The 20,543-nt window shown below is 43.0% G+C and overlaps 1 protein-coding gene across 3 annotated transcripts in view; it reads left to right on the top strand.

Annotated features, from left to right (window-relative positions):
- Positions 1–695: 695 nt before the first annotated feature.
- Positions 696–20,543, top strand: part of LOC109425486 (protein doublesex-like) — a 41,395-nt gene continuing 21,547 nt past the window's right edge. For 2 of the 3 annotated variants that reach the window (XM_029859897.2, XM_062846730.1), the window contains exon 1: positions 696–2,625. The gene's annotated coding sequence lies outside the window, so the exon portion shown is untranslated. The remainder of the gene's footprint in view (positions 2,626–20,543) is intronic. The other variant, XM_062846731.1, reaches the window with a different exon arrangement.

Genomic DNA, 20,543 nt, shown 5'->3' with positions numbered 1-20,543 from the left:
ATGGAGAATCATGGACGAAAACGGCTTTCCTGGGAACCTGAGATAGACTGATTGAAGCAACAATAGACGTTGTGCAAAACTGCGTAAGGGTTTCGGGTGAACTATCCAGTTCATTCGAATTTCACCGGGACTGCGACAAGGTGACGGACGCTCATGCCTACTCTTCAACATCGCTCTGGAAGGTATTATGCGACGAGCTGGGCTCAACAGTCAGAGTACGATTTTCACGAAGTCCGGTAAATGCTTGTGCACATGCTGTACATGCTGGCTGGTGGAACCGAACCCGACCGGATCCGTTTAGGTAGTAATGTCTCGAAAGACTGGCATAGCGTCGAAATGATGGAGGAGTTCGTCTACCTCGAATCCTTGATAACGGCTGACTACAACGTGAGTCGTGAAATTCGAAAGCGCATCATCAGTGGAAGTCGGGCTTACTACAGGCTCCAGAAGTGTGCCGAGCTGGCTGCACTCTACGGTGAATCCAGCATCCAGAAGATGGCCAAAATCGGAAGAATACGGTGGGCAGGACATGCTGCAAGAACGCCAGACAGCAATCAAGCACTGAAACGGTTCAACAATATGCGATCTTTGAAAGGTGACAATCTTACCAAAAAACTGATGAGTTGTTCTCGACGCCTTCCTTAGTGATTCGAAATCCTGGTAACCCTAGCGGTGCAGTCTCCCCGAGCGAGCCGCACGGAACAACATTGTTGCACACTTTTGTGGAGGTAGGTACAGAAAGTATACGACAAGTACGTATTAAATATACTTGCAGAGCTGCCGAAGCGATACACACAACCCCAGAGCAGCAGCCCCTCTCCGTTCAATTTAGTTAGCAAGCACCACAAGCGAACTCGCGCTTGTTTTATACACATCCAGCGTCGTCGCCGCGTTCCGCACTCCGTTCGCCGCACACCGAAGAAGCGAGAGACTGACTGCGGTTCACCCGTCTTCGTAGTCGTAGTCGTTGTCGTGGTCGTCGTTGGCGGCGATGTGCAGTTTTTCTTAAAATATCTTTCCGCTGATTACCCCGTCAGTCGATCGAATACCCGCGCAGTCAATGTAGAACGAGTTGTGTATTGGAGGTGAACGCGGTTTGTTTTCATGTGCCGTGCCGTCCGTCGTCTTGTTCGCGGCGGGGTCAATCGAATTGCCGAATTTGGCCCGAATCGGGACACATTGATAGGAGAACATCGACGTCTATCATAAGCTTTTGTTCGGTTTATCAATGACCGTGAGAACTGTGAGTGAGCGGAATACGTAGGTGAAGTCGGTAAGAAGATGTGCGTTGATCTCGTATTTCGATAATGATAACGATTGAGTGTTGTTTATCTGATACGAGGGCGGATTACATCGATAAGCGATTGTGACGAGTAGAAGCAGTGTATCGGTGTTGAACCTAGAGAATGTGAAAAAGGCAGAAGGGTTTATGTAATGATAAATAGAGAGAAACCGTATGTAGCTGCATCCCTAGACGGCGGTCCTAGACGAGTATTCCGCAGATGGAGCGTAGCTGAAAACTTGTTGCATGCTTCGTACGGTAACGGGCACGCAATGCTTCTTCTTATCGGGTACTCGAGTGTGTGTGCGTCTGCGAAGTGTATCAGCAGAGGCATCTAACGCAAGCCGTTTAAATTAATCTAATAAAAGTGACAACGATTCGCCGCCGTCCCCGTGCCGCCGTCGATGCCTTCGTCCAGTGCTGCATCGATTGTAACAAAACGGCACTTGAAGTTAACCGCAGTTACTGTAGTGTAGTGTAGTTTGAATAAGTGAGCTTCCACCGAGCTGACCTTCCCTGTGCTTACAGTTCACCCTCTTCGATGAGCGCGGCGCGATTCGTCAAGTACGTCGTTGATTGACGGCTCATGAAAGCCCCCAACTCCACTGCTGGTGCTGCTGCGAGTTTAGTGCTTCAGAACTGTCAAGAGTTTTGATTGTGTGATCAATACGTAAAAGAAAGTGCACATCCGACTGCAGCGTTGTTGCGGCGTTGCACCACCGTTTCAGTTGGAGTAACAACAAAGTAATCGAAGTCTCGCTCGGCCCGGCCGATATGGCCAGAAGGAACCTGCTGCTGCTGCCGCCACCTCTCGGGCAGAGGTATGCTCGCAAAAGGCAACAGCAAGAAAACTGTTCCTAGCAGCAGCAGGTCGGTACACGGTGTAATAACAAACAGCCAGCGCACGGCATCAGCCAGCAGTAGAAGCAGAAGCCAATTCAAGTATCAAACGGCGACGACGAGGACGACGACGAAGAGACGCGCAAAACGTGAATCGAACCGAGTAAATACCATATTCGTGGAGAGTGGGTTGAGGATCGAAGCCGTGTGTTTCGCGGGTAGTGGAAGGGAAGCGACGCAGTGTGTCGTGCAGTGCAACTTTGTAGTGTGAGAAACGCGTTTGCATTCAGTGCACTGAAGTGTTTTTTTTTCTCTCTGTGGGCCGAGCGAAAGAAGATGTTGTGACTGGGATGGTTTCAGTGTTTAAAAGCGAAGAATGTTGATTTCAATTAGTGAGTGATCTAGTACAGCTCGCGCTAACTACTGTGTGATCTTTATGGTTGCAGATGGTGTTGAGTAGTGTTTTGATTCGAAACGACGGAATTTTCTGCGGTTTGATTTGTGTAAGTAGCACTGTTAATTTTACTTATTTGCCATATTATTCCAATTTCGCAAAAATTGCGCAAATCCATTTTCAGCGTAAATAACTAGCAAAGATCAATCTTTTCAGGCTCAACGTGATTTAAGTTCAAGAACCTACCTTTCGTAAGCGGTGCTTCTATCTAGGAAACTTTTTTGCCGGTTTTGCTACTTTCAGTAAAAATTTAATGACAAACTTCAAAGGTTGAATGTCAAGCCTCGGGCATATGTGCTTCTCAAAAACATAATCGTTGCTACATACATACATTCATACATGCATACATACATTCATTCATACATACATACATACACACACATACATACATGCATACATACATGCATACATACATGCATACATACATACATACACACATACGTACAATTATTTATTTGTGTTAAAATATCACGTACTTATAGTGAGGCAATCGCGACGACCAGATTACATCAAAACAATAACAATCCGGCATTGACGGATCGATGACGTACAACATGACATTTTCAATAATGCCCAATGTGAACCAATGGGAGCTTGCATACAATGTTGTACGTGAAACCCTACAAATGTTCTGGTGACAATTAGTTACACCTATTTGAATTCAGTGTCGCGAGTAATTCTATTAGATTTTGGCATATTAATCATATTGAACTACAAAGTTGAATTAGACACATCGATATAGAACATTGACCACTTGTAACGTCCTGACAAATGAAGTACAGGCTCATTATCTACAAACCAAACCAAAACTGTGTTTAAGTTGTAACAGTTTGCTTGAGATTACATTTAGGATAAGACATAATCACCAATAGTACACTGAGGATACTGCAACTCCGAAAATCATACGAATCAACTATGATTTTTTGCCACAAGAATTTCTTGCGAAAATCATAGTTACGAACTATAATTTTGGATTCAAAGCGCCAACTATTATTGTCATACTGTTACTGTATAAATTTCATTACATTCACGTATGAAAATCATACCTAAAACGCATAAAAACTGAAAGTATGTCTTATGACTATCATACATATTTTTGTGAAATATTTTGCACAAATTTTAAAAAAATGCAACCTGGAATCGAACCAGGAACGTCAAGGTTGGCGAGTGCGTGCTTTACTGATTCGCCCATCGACGCTTCGGAAGTTGAAGTGGTTAGAAGCCAATAAAAGGTTTTATTGTTTTTTAGCAATGATGCTTCATAACACATCTTATGATTTTCATACGATGCTTCTTATGAGATTTTTCATACGACAAGTCTTATGGATTTCGCTTTTCAATTTATGAAAAGCATACGAGAACTATGAAATGATGAAAAAAATAAAAATAACTGGTTCATAAGATGTAAACTATGAAAAACATACGATCAGTATCCTCAGTGTAGGCAAACATTACTTTCACAGACAAACAAACGCAACATTTCGAACATTTCTCGATTCAAATCATAGTCACGAAAACATATTCGCCCAATGCTAAAAGAACTAAGTTTGGTCAACCATTAACTAGGTGGCGGTAGTAAGCAAACGTCAAAATCGAACAAAAATGATGCGAGCGCCACGGATGGGCAGTTGACCAACTATCGGATAAAGTAGACAGTTACATAAATCTGTGTGCGATGGGAATTATTAGCGAGCTGATGTTCATCCTTCTCCGCCACACACCATTTCCCTGCACACCGCCGAAGATAGTTCTTAGCACGCGTCGCTCGAAAACTCCGAGTGCTTGCAGGTCCTCTTTGAACATGGTCCATGTTTTGTGTCCATAGAGGACCACCGCGGTCTTATTAGTGTTTTGTACATGGTGCGTTTGGTACGTGGGTGAATCTTTTTAGACCAGTTAATCTAAATTCAACCATCGTGCAACAATAACGACAATGTCGAAACCTGAATTTGTTGCGACATTCTACCCAATGCGACATACGTTTGTCCCAACTTGAACAGAATAGGACAAAGATCGTGCACCATGAGTTTTTAAGCCTTGCATTATGATTTTTGAGCGCTATTTTCGAGTCGGTAAACACTGCAACGTATCATCAAAAAGTTCCAATTTTGGGTTAATAATAATTGATTATTAACGAGTTGAAAAGTATGCAACAAATTCAGCCTCCGTTTTGTCTGCAACAAAAAATTTCGAGATCATGTCATTATCTGTTACCAGTTGGGATAAAGAGTAATCGCCGCGTCTTCTTTGTTGCTTGTTTTGTGCCTCTTTTGTCTGACAATTCCCTTCACTGTTTTAGACCGCAGCTTCTTTTGGAGCCCGTAGTAGGTACAATTTCCACTGATGGATCGGGCTGTTCGAGTCCGTATGAAGTTGATCATCAAAATTAACTTCTTTTCTCGATCAGCCTAGATAGCTGTGTAGTGTCGGTAGCGATTGTCTCAATTGGCTAAGAATAACACTACGGACCGCCTGTTCCGCTGGTAAGAATCCACCAACAGGTGACCCCTAATTCATGGTGTGATGCGGCTTTATGCTTACCGTGCCTAGGAATGAATGGCTAGGGGGGTCTAATAAAAACCAAACCGCTAATGGAGCCTGTGGAGTACCAGGGCGCCCTCCACAGTATGTAGCCCTTACTGCGCTAACCGGAGCAATGGTGCAGTGGACCTTGTGTTTCTCCGAGACAATCAGCTGCCCTTCTTTAGTCTCGCTTGAGGCTAAATAAGGGCGGGATTATGAAGATGTTGTTAATTAGTTTAAATTTTCACTTATATGGTTTCGCATTATGCGATTTACACAGTGCATCCTGTGTATCCTCGCCTTTGGCGTTTTCCAATCGATACCGATTTGGTTTTATTGTTGCTGTTTTTTGTTGTGCTGTTGTTGCGAAGAGTTTAATCTTACCTAGTTTGGGCAGTGGCTACGGTTGGGATAGCTCAGATCAATCTTCAGCATAAAAGAACAGCAACGATCAATCTTTGCAGACTTATGCAAAATGGTACAGCCCAAGTGGCCTTGGTACAAGAACCTTACTTTCGTAAGGGAAATTTCTATCTAGGAAACCTTGTGAACCCAGTGTTTGCCACTTTCAGTAAACATGAAATGGCAAACTCGCGTGTCATGCCTCGAGCCTGTGTGCTTGTCAACAACGCAATAGTTGCTACACTCATCTCTGAACTAACCACCAGAGATGTATGTGCTATCACAATTGATGTATCTGTTGGAAACCTCAACAAGAATTACATCTATTGTTCGGTTTATGCTAATGCTCACCATATCATCTGGGGCAGCTCAGACATTCACTTGAGAGGCTCCAGTTTGATGGAGTACTTAAGTAGTACAGATCTTGCATTACTTAACATAGGCAACCGCCCAACCTTCATGGTATCTGCTAGAGAGGAAGTGTTAGACATAACGCTTTGCTCTAGCAGAATTAGTCACGAGCTAACCAATTGACATGAGTCAGATGAAGAATCTTTATCTGACCATCGCTGCATCTTTTTTGAACATGTGAATGTTACTTCGCAAACTTTGCGTTTCAGGAACCCCCGGTCAACAAACTGGGATCTTTTTACTGATTTGGTTGCGATCAAATTTCATGGATTCTCACCATCCATTGACACTCCAAGTGATTTAGATGACGCCGTTGATACTACAGCGGTCTTCATCATTGAAGCTTTTGAAGAAGCTTGCCCTCTGCGGTCTGTGAAGACCACAAGAGGAACCCCTTGGTATAACTCTGATCTGGCGAAGCTCAGGAAACAATGTAGAAAGAGTTGGAACAGATGACGTTCGGCTGGTTCGGAGGCTTTCGGGTCGACTCGCAAGGCCTACAGGAAAGCTCTCCGGTCTGCTGAACGATCCGGCTGGAAAAACCTTTGTACAAATGTTTCCAGTTTGAGTGAAGTCAGTCGATTAAATAAAATCCTTGCGAAATCTAAGGATTTCCGAGTGAACGAACTTCGTTTGCCAAATGACGATCTGACTTCCTCTGATGAGGAAGTTCTGGAATGCTTATTCAGCACACACTTCCCTGGATGTGTGGATATTACATCTTCGGATGAACCTGATGTGTTTTCTTGTAGTTACGATTCCCTGGCTGCGGCTCAGAGTATTATAACTATAGAATCGATTGAGTGGGCACTTAATAGCTTTGCTCTTTTCAAATCTCCTGGGGCAGATGGGATTTATCCTATTTTGCTTCAGAAGACAATTGATTATTTCAAACATGTTTTGAAAAAAAAAAACAAAACTTGTTTAAAGTTTTGCTACAGGGTATATTCCCAAATCTTGGCGGGATATTCCGAAACTGGGTCGTGCGTCGTATGAAGAAGCAAAGAGTTTCAGACCTATCAGTTTGACCTCTTTTCTTCTGAATGCTTAAAACGCATTGTGGATCATCACAACCATGATGTTCATATGGCCAACGTGCCTCTTCATGTAAACAAACATGCTTACCAATCTGGTAAGTCCACTGTGACTCTTTTACACAAGGTTGTTTACGATATCGAAATAGCAATCTTGTTTGGGTGTTTTCTTAGATATCGAGGGTGCCTTTGACAATGTGCCTTTCGATGCCATATTGGAAGCCGCACGGAGTCATGGTATATCTCCAATGATTTCCAATTGGACTCATCAAATGCTCGAAAACCGATATCTCTTCTCGACATTGCGTCTAGCAGGGATTAGGAAATTGAGTGTTTGTGGATGCCCCCAAGGGGGAGTCTTATCACCGCTTTTGTGGAATCTCGTAGCAGATACGCTATTGAGGCAACTCAATAATAGCGGTTTTCCTACTTATGGTTTTGCCGACGACTACCTAACATTGCTAGTTGGTATGTCATGTGTATCACCACCCTTTTCGACCTGATGCAAAACGCCGTTCAGGTAGTTGAGGGTTGGTGTCGCCAATATGGCCTTTCAGTTAATCCGAGTAAAACAGCTATTGTTCTGTTCACGGAAAGGCGAAACCGTAATGGCGTTCGACCTTTGCGTCTCTTTGATTCTGAAATCGATGTGACTGAACAGGTAAAGTACGTTGGAGTCATTCTTGATTCCAAGCTTTCCTGGACACCTCACATTGAGTTCAGAATTAAGAAAGCTTGTATGGCCTTCGGGCAATGCCGGCGTACTTTTGGTACAACTTGGGGTCTAAAACCCAAGTATATCAAATGGATCTACACAACTGTGGTTCGGCCAATATTGGCTTATGGATGTCCTGTGTGGTGGCAAAAGGGCGAAGTGAGAACGGTCCAATCAAAATTAGGCCATCTCCAAAGGATGTGCTTAATGGCGATGTCTGGAGCGTTCTCTTCAACTCCTTCGGCAGCGCCCGAAGTGCTCTTTGACGTAGCCCCACTACACATTCATCTCAAACAAGAACCTTTTCCTTGCACTTACCGTTTACGAGTACTCGGTCTACTAGAGGAAACTCCTGTGAACCGCACATCAACACCCACCTCGTTGTTTCCACTTTTGGTGAATTGGGACAAAGTTGTCCTTGCTCCAAGTGATCTTACAGTTGCTTGTAATCTCCCATATAGGACATTTTCCACGAAATTCCCTTCCCGGGAAGAGTGGACATCTAGATATCCAGAAAGAAGTATTTCAGACGGCATCGTATGTTACACTGATGGCTCCCTTCTCGAAGGTCGAGCAGGTGCTGGTGTTTACTCTCGCGAGCTATAGCTGTATCAGTCTTACTCAATTGGTAGACACTGCACCGTTTTTCAGTCTGAAATCTTTGCTCTTATGTGCGGAGTGCAATCAGCACTTCAGCAGCACGTAATGGGCTAAGTAATATACTTCTGTTCAGATAGCCAGGCTGTTATTAAAGCACTTGCTTCGGCCAACTCCAGGTCGAAGATAGTTATCGCTTGTCGAACACAAATCGAGGAGCTGAATTAAGCAAACGCTGTTCACCTTGTATGGGTACCTGGTCATTCTTCCATCGCTGGAAATGAATTAGCTGATGAGTTAGCTCGCACTGGAGCATCACATGGTTTCATTGGCCCTGAACCAGCCATTCCGATATCGAAGTGTTGGGTAAAGCTTCAGATTCACACCTGGGCTGCCACTCAGCACAAACAATACTGGAATAGTTTGGAGTCATGTCGTCAAACCAAATTGTATTGTACTGAGCCATCTCCAAGGGTAGCGAAGTATCTTACAAATCTGTCAAAGCAGAATTGCAGCATTCTGGTCAAAGCATTGACTGGCCACTGCCGACTCAGCTATCACATGGGGAATATTCAGCAAGCTGATTCATTTGCATCCATGGTATTTTTCCTATTTCCCTACCTGTCCTTATCCCCATCCTCATCCTTATTTCCTTCCTCTTCCCTCAGGCAGATGATGAAATAGGCTATTATTTTGGCGATAGCACAAATGTCCCAAATGGAGGATAACGTGCCTCTGGAGCCGGCCTTCTGATACCTGACTCTTTAAGGGCCGATTTCTTCACCCTGGCTTAAGTGTTAAACCAGGTTTAACTATATGGGTAAGCCTGGCTTACCGGTTAAGCCGAGGTGAAGAAATGGACCCTAAGAAACTTCTCCAGGGGTTCCTTCAGATATTCTCTCAAAAATTTTCCAAAATAATTCTCCAAGAATTCTTTTAGGTAGGTTTCCATGGATGTCAATTCACAACACACCCGCGTTTGTGCCCAATAATGTCTGCCTCTAGAGATTTCTGCGAGAAATCATACAGAGATTTCTTCAAATATTCCAGATATTCCTCAATGTATATCCCCAGTAACAGCCCTAGCATTTCTTCAGATATTTCTCTGGACATTTATTCAAGAGTTCTTCCGGAGATTTCTACAAGGGTTCTTTAGATAAGCTTTCAAAAATTTCTTATCGAATTGCTTCTGAAATTCAAAAATATCTCCAGGCTCCTTTTCATACAATAGAAGTGTTCATGACGTGGGCTCGAAGTTAGCTTTCTATTCCGCAGAGTCGTTACTTGTTCTGTGGCTTAATTGGTTATAGCACCAGTCTAGCGAATACGGAGTCGTGGGTTCGAATCCCACCAGAATCCCTAGAAAAATTTCATCAAGGATTCCTGCAGAAATTTCTACAAGGATTCTATTTAGAAATTGCTCCTGCGGATCCATAAAGAATAACTCTTGGCATTGGTTCAAAGATTCCTGCAAGAATCACTTCCATGAAAACATTCCTCCCGGGATGTTTTCAGAAGTTCTTCCAAAAATTGTACAATCAATTACTGGAAGAATTCTTGAAAGGACACCCGAAAGAATTTCGAAAGAAATTCCTGGATAATCATCGCTTGGAAGATATCCTGGATGAGTGTTTGGAGAAGATGTACCTAAAAAACTCTTTCAGATACCTTCTTAATAAATAATCGTGAGAAACTTTCGGATGAACTCTACAATTTTTCGAGGGAATCCTGGAGAATTCTGTAGAGAAATTTCTGAAGAAATCTCTTACAAAATGTTTGCAGAATTCCGAGCAAAAGTTGCAGTAAAAGGTACCGTAAAATAAGAAAAAATCTCTCAAAAAATCTGAGAGTTGCCAGAAGGAGGATTTCCAGAATGAACCTCTGGAAGAAGTCCTACAGATACCAGTGCAAGATTTCTTAGAAGAATTTCTTATACTATTTCTACCTTTTTCAGAATATACAATAATCCCTGAAGGGAGAAATTATAAAAAGAAATCCTTCAGAAACAAAAAAAAACCGTGGTGGAACTCTCTGCAGGTAGTCATTGATGAATTCCTTGAACATTCTTCGTAAAATGGCAAGAAAATCTGTTGCAATTTCTGCAGGAGTTGTTGAGATCCTTGGACCATATCAGAGATATTTTTTGAATGAATTCTAGAACAAAGGTTTGGATAAATCTTATGCGATCCCTGGTGGAAAACCTGGAGGAACTTCTGGAGAAACCTCTACAGGAACTTTAAGAATCAGTTGAGGGTTTTCAAGAGTATTTTCTAAATAAATAATAATCCTCTGATATAGGAGTACATAAAGGAACCAACCAAGAAAAAAAATCCAACGATTATTTCTAAAGGAGTTGAATGAAAAAAACAATGATATATAAAGGAAAACAATCCTAGAGAAATCTCAGAAAGAATCTGCGAATCTCTGTGAAAAAAAATGCACCATTCGAAGAAATCTTGGGAGGAATCAGAATTGTTCAATTCTGATTGGAAACGACCCCGCTCTAGTGTCAAAATTTTTAGACCGAGTGAATTTGGTTCATCGGTGAATAAGGCCATACTTACGAGCAAGGATGGGAATACTCACTTGCAAAGAGTTTCACTCACTTGCTATTTTCTCAGATCAGAAGCATGCAATCAAGAAACAATGTATGGACGACTTTTGCCTTGTGGTTTTGTCTAAAACATTGCCGAATAGAGAAGAGGTCGCACACGCATACCAAAGTCGTGGAAGAGCGATGAAAGCGACTCTCCACGAGGTGAGTGTAAAATACATTCATCTCGTGGAGAGTTGCAGCCGCAGCTCCCTCACGATTCGGCAAACTTTTAGATAAAACCGCAAGGCAAAAGTCGTCCATACATTGTTTCTTGATTGCATGCTTCTGATCTGAGAAAATAGCAAGTGCAGTGAGTGTTCCCATCCTTGCCCACGAGCAGGCTTGACTGAAACTCCCTCGCGAGAAAATGAGGAAGCGATATCGACGATTTTCTGAGCAGAAAAAATTAAACTCAGAAATCACAACACAAATCCTCAACAGCACCGAGCGTGGGCTTGTCACGCAGCGAGGAGTTCATCCAACACTCATATAATTGCTTGTTGTGTTTCTCACGTCCACTCACACTCAAAAAGCTCTCGCGAGTTCTCTACTTCCATACAAAGAAAGACTCTCGAGACAAAAATCGCACTCTTTTATCCGAAATCATGATTGGCTCTTTTTCGTTTCCCTTCTTCCTCGCTCAATTTTTATTGCCTCTCTGTTTGGGGTTCGTTCGCTCCCTCACGACGAGGCAGAAGCAAAACACCGCTCTAGAGCATGTTGCAAAACACTTTCGATTTTGAGGAGAATTATCAAGCCTGCTCACGAGATGCCGTAAAATTTATTCCTCGTGAGGCATGGATATTCATGAACGTTTTTGGGACCGATAATTAAATTTTGCACGATGACGTCACGAATGAACGTTTGGTTCATTCTCTTTCTTCCCGTCCTCTTCCCTCCAACACAAATTTTGGCAGTTTCCGGTGGTTTGTTTTGATTCCCATTCGTTGCCGTTCTTTTTTTCTCCCTCAAAGAGACAGTTGAGGTTTCATTTCGATGCAAAACTCAATAGGCTAGAGGAATTGAAGGAAAGTGGATGAGTTTAACGAGGAGAAAAAGTAAATTCTTCATATAAAAAAGCAAAAGTGACAGATGCTTCCTCCTCATTCACGCTAGATGAACCAGTGCCTCTAGCAAGAAGATACTGTATGCAAGGATGGGAACACTCACTTGCGAAGAGTTACACTCACTTGCTATTTTCTCAGCTCAGAAGCGTGCAATCAAGAAACGCTGTATGGACGAATTTTGCCTTATGGTTTTGTTTAAAAGTTTGCCGAATAGAGTACGGGTCGCACACGTATACCAAAGTCGTGAGAGAGTTGTGAAGGCAACTCTCCACGAGGTGAGTGTAATTTACATTCGCCTCGTGGAGAGTCGCTTTCACAGCTCTGTCACGACTTTGATATGCGTGTGCGACCCCTACTCTATTCGGAAAACTTTTAGATAAAACAACAAGGCAAAAGTCGTCCATACATCGTTTCTTGATTGCATGCTTCTGAGCTGAGAAAATAGCAAGTGAGTGTAACTCTTTGCAAGTGAGTGTTCCCATCCTTAGCTGTATGCCTAAGGAAGTTAAGAAAATTTACTTTACGACGAGTTCCTGGACCGACCGGGGATCGAACCCTCAGCATGGTCATGCTGAATACCCACGCCTTTGCAGCAGTGGCTGTATGGACTTTCTCTAAACTTCTAGTATTTGAACAATCCAATGTACCAACCTTCTGATTTTTGGTATTAAACTGATTCTGCATTACATCGAATAAACGCAGCACGCTGATAACAAAAGCCTTTCAGTGTTTGTCAGCAATACCCATTGCTCAATGCAAAAGTAAAAAAAAAACAGGAAGACACTCAAATGCAGCACACAAATGCTCTTCCCATCCCATTCCACCGGCAAATGAGCCTTTCTTTACACGCGCGTTGGTATACCTACCTACCTACCTACTTACATATTTCACTGGCCAAGCCATTCTTCATGCATCGTTTTCAACTTGGACTCGGTCACCCCTCCCCAGTCAGTGGCGATGTCATCTTCGTCTGCATTACATTCTCTAAAAGGTACAACTCCCTCCCCTCAGTTCATCAGCTTATCGATGAATATGGCGATGCTTTTTAAAATGGTACACATCGAAATGTGGACCTGAAAACTATCTTTTTTTTTTGTAATTTAAATGTTCTCATCTTCTATCTTGTATCTTCCAATATAGATATTCAATCTTTCATTTTCCATCTACTGATATCAGCGTTATCAGTGCTTATTCTATAGTATGTCTATTATCTTCTTTATGCTATGTTCTTTCTTCTATCGGTTATCTTCTTTCACCCAACTTTTACATTCTAAACATTATTCGTCAATCTTTGATTTCCTTCTTTCTTCTTTCAACTATATTTTATTTCTCCTTTTTTTTTTCTATCGTCCACATTTTGATGAACGATTCCCTCAGCACTGGCTTTCCTTGCCCCCTTTCACTCACATTAAACACCTATTGAGAGAAATATGTAACAGAGAGAGAGAGAGGTTGGATAGAGACACATCTCTCACCAACAACAACAACAACGACGAACGACGACGAATCGTGTGTTTGCTTTATTTTCTGTTCTATTTCCGTGGGGTTTCTGGCCGGCAGCAGCAGAAAATCTTTTTTCAATCACATCGCGAATGCAATATGCAAGCCGTCGTCGCGTCGCTCCTCGGTCGTCGTTCGGCGTGACTGTGCCACAGATTTACAGTATAGTGCTTCATCAATGCTGATGATTGTAAACAGGTAGTGGACACAGATGGAGGCGAAACCAGCAACAGCACAACACACAGGCTCACTTCGCACACTAGGGTACAGTAGTTCATTGGTTTGTGCGACTGAACAGGAAAACAATAGAAAAAAAAAGTATTGCCACTGAGATTCGAACCGTGATTCATTGCGTGAGAGCCGCGCCTCGCCTGTTGAAGACATTCTACCACACTGTTTTGGCAGTGTAAAAGCTATACTTTTAGAGTTAAAGAAATATATTTTGGAAATATTTGGCTCCATTTTTTTCCTTTTTCGCACTAGTGGAACAAACACTTTACTTGACTGAATGTGTTTACAATGTTGAGGGGCTCCCACTCAATGATCACACCGTTCGGATGGAGGCCGTTCAAGATTCAAGTCCTCGTGAGAATGTCTGTGTAGTTACTTGGCTCTGTGGAACCGATTAGTAGGATGGAGAAAGACAATTCATTCGGTACCGACATATGTGTAGGTGTGGATGAATTAGTGATAAGCCCCATGCATTGGCAATAGCCTCGTAGTTTGCCTTGGGGATATGGTGGTATTGGAACGCGATCGTGGAGGGTTGCCATCTTTGCTGAAGAAGGAGTTTCTACTTTCGATCTTTTACCTTTCTTTTTTATCTCTTATTTTATATCTAATGTCATCTACATTTGATTTGTGTTCTTCTGTTTGGATCTTTTATTTTATAGTTTTTAATTTTTTTTTTCATCTTCAAAGCCAGTCTTTTGTTCATTTTTTACATCTTGCATTCCTGTCTTCTGGCATGTTGCCCTTCTTGTTCTTCTTGTAATTATTGTCTTCTTACCTTCTTGCCTTATTGTTTCGTAGTCTATTCTAGTTCTTGTTTTCTTGTATTCGTTTTTTTTTATTTTCCGTAGATTTGGTTTCTCTCTTCTGTTTATCAACGAACGTTCTGTAATTAATTAGTGAACCTTTTGGACGCATTTCTCCCAAGTAGAGTTTATTACCAGTGAACCTCTCTCATTTGAACAACATCACGATGAACCAAACAGCCGTCCAGTTTGTATTGGTGCACCACCCAACCCAAACCATCAAACACCGAATGCCACCGTCGAGGAAGCGCGAAGCGCGACGGAGCACTTTTGCATGGTCGTATGATAGCCCCGAAACGGCACCGCGAACGAAAATGCTGTTCAGTACTTTTCCATTGCTGGCAGAAGTGACTGGTACTGGTCGGTCGGTCAGCGCAGCGGTGGCACAGAACCAAGCAGCAGGGGTCTATCTAGTACTTGCTCGTTCGCGAGTAATCATCGACGTCGAAAATAATTGTTATCGTTTGTTCTTGAGTGCACTGCGCAGCGCGGAATTTTGAAAACTGGGTGTTTTGACTTGATATGTTTTCCTTCACGTCGATTTCGAAGGACGAGGCAATATGTTTGTCGGAGCAGTTTGAGAGCTTGTGCTTGGGTTTTGATAGCATTGCGTTTTCTAGCAGTTTCTTGAAGGATTCCATGAAAAAAACCCTAAAACATTCTTAAATGAATTCCTTGCGGAATTCCTGGAGAAATCTCTGAAGCAATTCTCGGAAAAAAAAATCTGGAAACATTCCTTGAGGCATGCCTGGTAGATTCCGTGGGAAAAGTCCTGACGGAATGTCCGAAGGAATCCCTGGAGAAATTCCAAGAGGGGTTCCTGAAGAAAATCCTGGGGTAATTCCTTAAGGAATTCTTGGAAGAGTCCCTGGAATTTCAGGAGGTACCCGTTGAGGAATTCCTGGAAGAATTCCTGGAGGAATCTCTGGAAACATTCTTCAAGGTATCCCTGCAAGAATTCCTGGATAAAATACTGGAGGAATTCTAAGTGCAATCTCCTGCCATTCCTGGAGTATACGGGTGAATGGCTTCCTGGACGAATCCCTGAAAGAATTTCTGTAGGGATCCCTGAAGTAGTTCCAGGGAGGGGGAGGGAGGGATCTACACTCCCGTTCAAAAGTTTGGGGTCACCCCCTCAAAAACATGTCATTTTTTTAGGCCCATATCTCCGCCAATTTGTGTCCGATTTCCCTAGGTTTCATTCAAAAGAAAATAAGTCAAAGAAACTTTGAACATGATTTAAAAGTAACTTTTTCAAATTTTTTTGTATTTAAACTTAACCCAAAATTGACAAATTTTCTAAAAAATGAATATAAACTTACGGCAGTGTCGCTGGAAATTGGGTCGACCAAATTTTAGGATGAGAGCGGTAATATGACCCATTTTCTATTAGCTTTGAACTGCTTTTTACAGAACTTAGCTAAAAAATCTAGAAAAAAAGTTATTAAGTAAATTAATCCTTGATGTCATCGACCAAAAGTTTGGGGTCACCCCTCAATATGATGTATCGGCCAAAAGTTTGGGGTCACTTTCGTAAAACATAGAAAAGTGATTTGGTGATATCTTCGTCATCTATTGTTCAATTTTAATTATTTTTGGCTCATTTCAAAGATAATTAACTAAATTTACGATTGATGTCTTCAACTTAACGTATTTAACGATTTTTGTATATAAAAATGTTATATAAAGTTAGCACATTTTCCCACACTTCAAAAAATGAGGCAACTTTACGTTAAGTTTTAGTATGTAAATTTCAACAAATATGTGTGATTCAATGTCTATGCAGTAAGTATCATTCATTTTGTTTCAAATAAGCCAAGAAGAATTAAAATTGAATGAAAGATGACAAAGATATCAACAAATCATTTTTCCATGTTTTACGATAGTGACCCCAAACTTTTGGCCGATACAGCATTTTGAGGGGTGACCCCAAACTTTTGGTCGATGACATCAAGAATTAATTTACTTAATAACTTTTTTTCTAGATTTTTTAGCTAAGTTCTGTAAAAAGCAGTTGAAAGCTAATAGAAAATGGGTCATATTTCCGCTCTCATCTTAAAATTTGGTCGACCCAACTTCCAGCGACACTGCCGTAAGTTTATATTCAATTTTAAGAAAATTTGGCAACTTTGGGTTAAGTTTACATACAAAATTTTTTGAAAAAGTTTCTTTTAAATCATGTTCAAAGTTTCTTTGACTTATTATCTTTTGAATGAAACCTAGGGTTTTAAAATCGGACACAAATTGGCGGAGTTATGGGCCTAAAAAAATGACATGTTTTTGAGGGGGTGACCCCAAACTTTTGAACGGGAGTGTATGTAGGAATTCCTGGAGAAATGCCTGAATGAATACCTTGGAGGAATCCCTGGGAGAATTCTTGGATAAATTCCTTGTATAAATCCCTAGGGGAATTCCTGGAAGAATCCCTGAAGCAAATTTCGGAGGAATCTCTGTTGGAATTCCTGCAAGAATTCCTGGAGGAATATCCAGAAAACCCCTGGAAAAATTCCTAGATTCTTGGATTCTTGGAGGAATTCCTGAAGGAATCCCTGAATAAAAGCCTGGAGGGCGTCCTAAAGGAATGCACGGAGGAATCGCTGGATAAGCTCTTGAAGGAATCCTTGGAGGAATACCAGGAAGAATCCTTGGAGGAATCCCTGAAGGAATCCCTGGAGGAATTCCTAGAGCAGTCCTTGGAGAAATTTCTGTAGAAATCTGGAGCATTTCTTGGAGGAACATCTCAGGATTCTGTGCAGAATCCTCTCGGGATTCTGTGGAAATCCTCTTGGGATTCTGTGGAGAATCTTCTTGGGATTCTGTGGAGAATCCTCTTGGGACTCTGTAGAGAATCCTCTAGGGATTCTGTGGAGAATCCTCTTGGGACTCTGTGGAGAATCCTCTTGGGATTCTGTGGAGAATCCTCTTGGGATTCTGTGGAGAATCCTCTTGGGATTCTGTGGAGAATCCTCTTGGGATTCTGTGGAGAATCCTCTTGGGATTCTGTGGAGAATCCTCTTGGGATTCTGTGGAGAATCCTCTTGGGATTCTGTGGAGATTCCTCTTGGAATTCTGTGGAGAATCCTCTTGGGATTCGGTGAAGAATCCTCTTGGGATTCTGTGGAGAATCCTCTTGGGATTCTGTGGAGAATCCTCTTGGGATTCTGTGGAGAATCCTCTTGGGATTCTGTGGAGAATCCTCTTGGGATTCTGTGGAGAATCCTCTCAGGATTCTGTGGAGAATTCTCTCAGGATTCTGTGGAAAATCCACTCAGAATTCTGTGGAGAATCCTCTCAGGATATTGTTGAGAAATTTCTCGGGATTCTGTGGAGAATCCTCTCGGGATTCTGTGGAGAATCCTCTCGGGATTCTGTGGAGAATCCTCTCGGGATTCTGTGGAGAATCCTCTCGGGATTCTGTGGAGAATCCTCTCGGGATTCTGTGGAGAATCCTCTCGGGATTCTGTGGAGAATCCTCTCGGGATTCTGTGGAGAATCCTCTCGGGATTCTGTGGAGAATCTTCTCGGGATTCTGTGGAGAATCCTCTCGGGATTCTGTGGAGAATCCTCTCGGGATTCTGTGGAGAATCCTCTCGGGATTCTGTGGAGAATCCTCTCGGGATTCTGTGGAGAATCCTCTCGGGATTCTGTGGAGAATCCTCTCGGGATTCTGTGGAGAATCCTCTCGGGATTCTGTGGAGAATCCTCTCGGGATTCTGTGGAGAATCCTCTCGGGATTCTGTGGAGAATCCTCTCGGGATTCTGTGGAGAATCCTCTCGGGATTCTGTGGAGAATCCTCTCGGGATTCTGTGGAGAATCCTCTCGGGATTCTGTGGAGAATCCTCTCGGGATTCTGTGGAGAATCCTCTCGGGATTCTGTGGAGAATCCTCTCGGGATTCTGTGGAGAATCCTCTCGGGATTCTGTGGAGAATCCTCTCGGGATTCTGTGGAGAATCCTCTCGGGATTCTGTGGAGAATCCTCTCGGGATTCTGTGGAGAATCCTCTCGGGATTCTGTGGAGAATCCTCTCGGGATTCTGTGGAGAATCCTCTCGCGATTCTGTGGAGAATCCTCTCGCGATTCTGTGAAGAATCCTCTCGCGATTCCGTGGAGAATCCTCTCGCGATTCTGTGGAGAATCCTCTTGGGATCCTGTGGAGAATCCTCTCGGGATTCTGTGGAGAATCCTCTCGGGATTCTGTGGAGAATCCTCTCGGGATTATGTGGAGAATCCTCTCGGAATTCTGTGGAGAATCCTCTCGGAATTCTGTAGAGAATCCTCTTAGGATTCTGTGGAGAATCCTCTTGGGATTCCGTGGAGAATCCTCTCGGGATTCTGTGGAGAATCCTCTCGCGATTCTGTGGAGAATCCTTTTGGGATCCTGTGGAGAATCCTCTCGGGATTCTGTGCAGAATCCTCTCGGGATTCTGTGGAGAATCCTCTTGGGATTATGTGGAGAATCCTCTTGGGATTCTGTGGAGAATCCTCTCGGGATTCTGAGGAGAATCCTCTCGGGATTCTGTGGAGAATCCTCTCGGGATTCTGTGGAGAATCCTCTCGGGATTCTGTGGAGAATCCTCTCGGAATTCTATGGAGAATCCTCTCGGAATTCTGTGGAGAATCCTCTCGGGATTCTGTGGAGAATCCTGTCCGGATTCTGTGGAGAATCCTCTCGGGATTCTGTGGAGAATCCTCTCGGGATTCTGTGGAGAATCCTCTCGGGATTCTGTGGAGAATCCTCTCGGGATTCTGTGGAGAATCCTCTCGGGATTCTGTGGAGAATCCTCTCGGGATTCTGTGGAGAATCCTCTCGGGATTCTGTGGAGAATCCTCTCGGGATTCTGTGGAGAATCCTCTCGGGATTCTGTGGAGAATCCTCTCGGGATTCTGTGGAGAATCCTCTCGGGATTCTGTGGAGAATCCTCTCGGGAATCTGTGGAGAATCCTCTAGGGATTCTGTGGAGAATCCTCTCGGGATTCTGTGGAGAATCCTCTTGGGATTCTGTGGAGAATCCTCTAGGATTCTGTGGAGAATCCTTTAGGATTCTGTGGAGAATCCTTTAGGATTCTGTGAAGAATCCTCTAAGGATGCTGTGGAGAATCCTCTCAGGATTCTGTAGAGAATTCCTTCAGGATTCTGTGGAGAATATTCTCAGGACTCTGCGGAGAATCCTCTCGGGATTCTGTGGAGAATCTTCTCAGGATTTTGCGGAGAATCCCCTCAGGATTCTGCGGAGAATCCCCTCAGGATTCTGCGGAGAATCCTCTCTGGATTCTGAGGAGAGTCCTCTCGGGAATATGTGGAGATTTCTTTGGGGATTCTTTGGAGAATCCTCTTGGGATTCTGGGATTCCTGGTGTGTTCCAAGAGGTTTCAGAAGCATTGCAGACGTTTTGAAGGTGTTTCAGGGCTTCAAAGGGGTTTCAGGGGACTTCAAGGTTGTTACAGGTTTTCTCATGGGATTTCAGGGGCGTTCCATGTGGTTACAGAGGGATGATGATATCCCAGGTGATTTCAAAGAGTTACAAGAGTGTTCCAGAAGTTTTCCAGGAAATCTCGAGAGGTTCTGGGATATTCTATGGGGGTTTCAGAAGCATTTTAAAGATGTTTCAGGGGTCTTCGAGTGTTTTTGGGAGCGTTCCAGGGGGTTTCAGGTATTCCTGAATGTCAGGAGGTTTCAAGAGTGTACCACAGGTTTTCAAGGGGTTTCAACTGTGATCCATGGGACTTCAAAGAGTTCCAGGGGAACCTAGGAGCGTAACAGGGAATCCCAGTATTTTCAGAGGGCTTCAGAGGCATCCCATGGGGCTTAAAGGGATTTCGGTGGTGTTCAACGGAGTCTCAGGAAGTTTAAGGAACACCCCATGTTGATTCAGGGAGTTTCAGAGCCGTATCAGCCGTCTTCAGAGTCTTGGGAGTGTTTCAGGTGTTTTCATGAAGTTTCAGGGATGTCTTCCAAGGGTTTTTATGTCGTGTTAGGAGCGTTCCTGTGGTTTCAAGTGCGTTTTAGGATTTGTCCCAAGGGTTGTCAGGGGGTTTCAAGTGTGTACCAGTCACAGGTTTACAAAGGATTTCAAGAGTTTTTA

Source organism: Aedes albopictus, chromosome 1 (assembly GCF_035046485.1).
Source record: "Aedes albopictus strain Foshan chromosome 1, AalbF5, whole genome shotgun sequence".
Lineage (NCBI taxonomy): Eukaryota > Metazoa > Arthropoda > Insecta > Diptera > Culicidae > Aedes > Aedes albopictus.
This window is presented reverse-complemented; position numbering and strand designations above follow the sequence as displayed.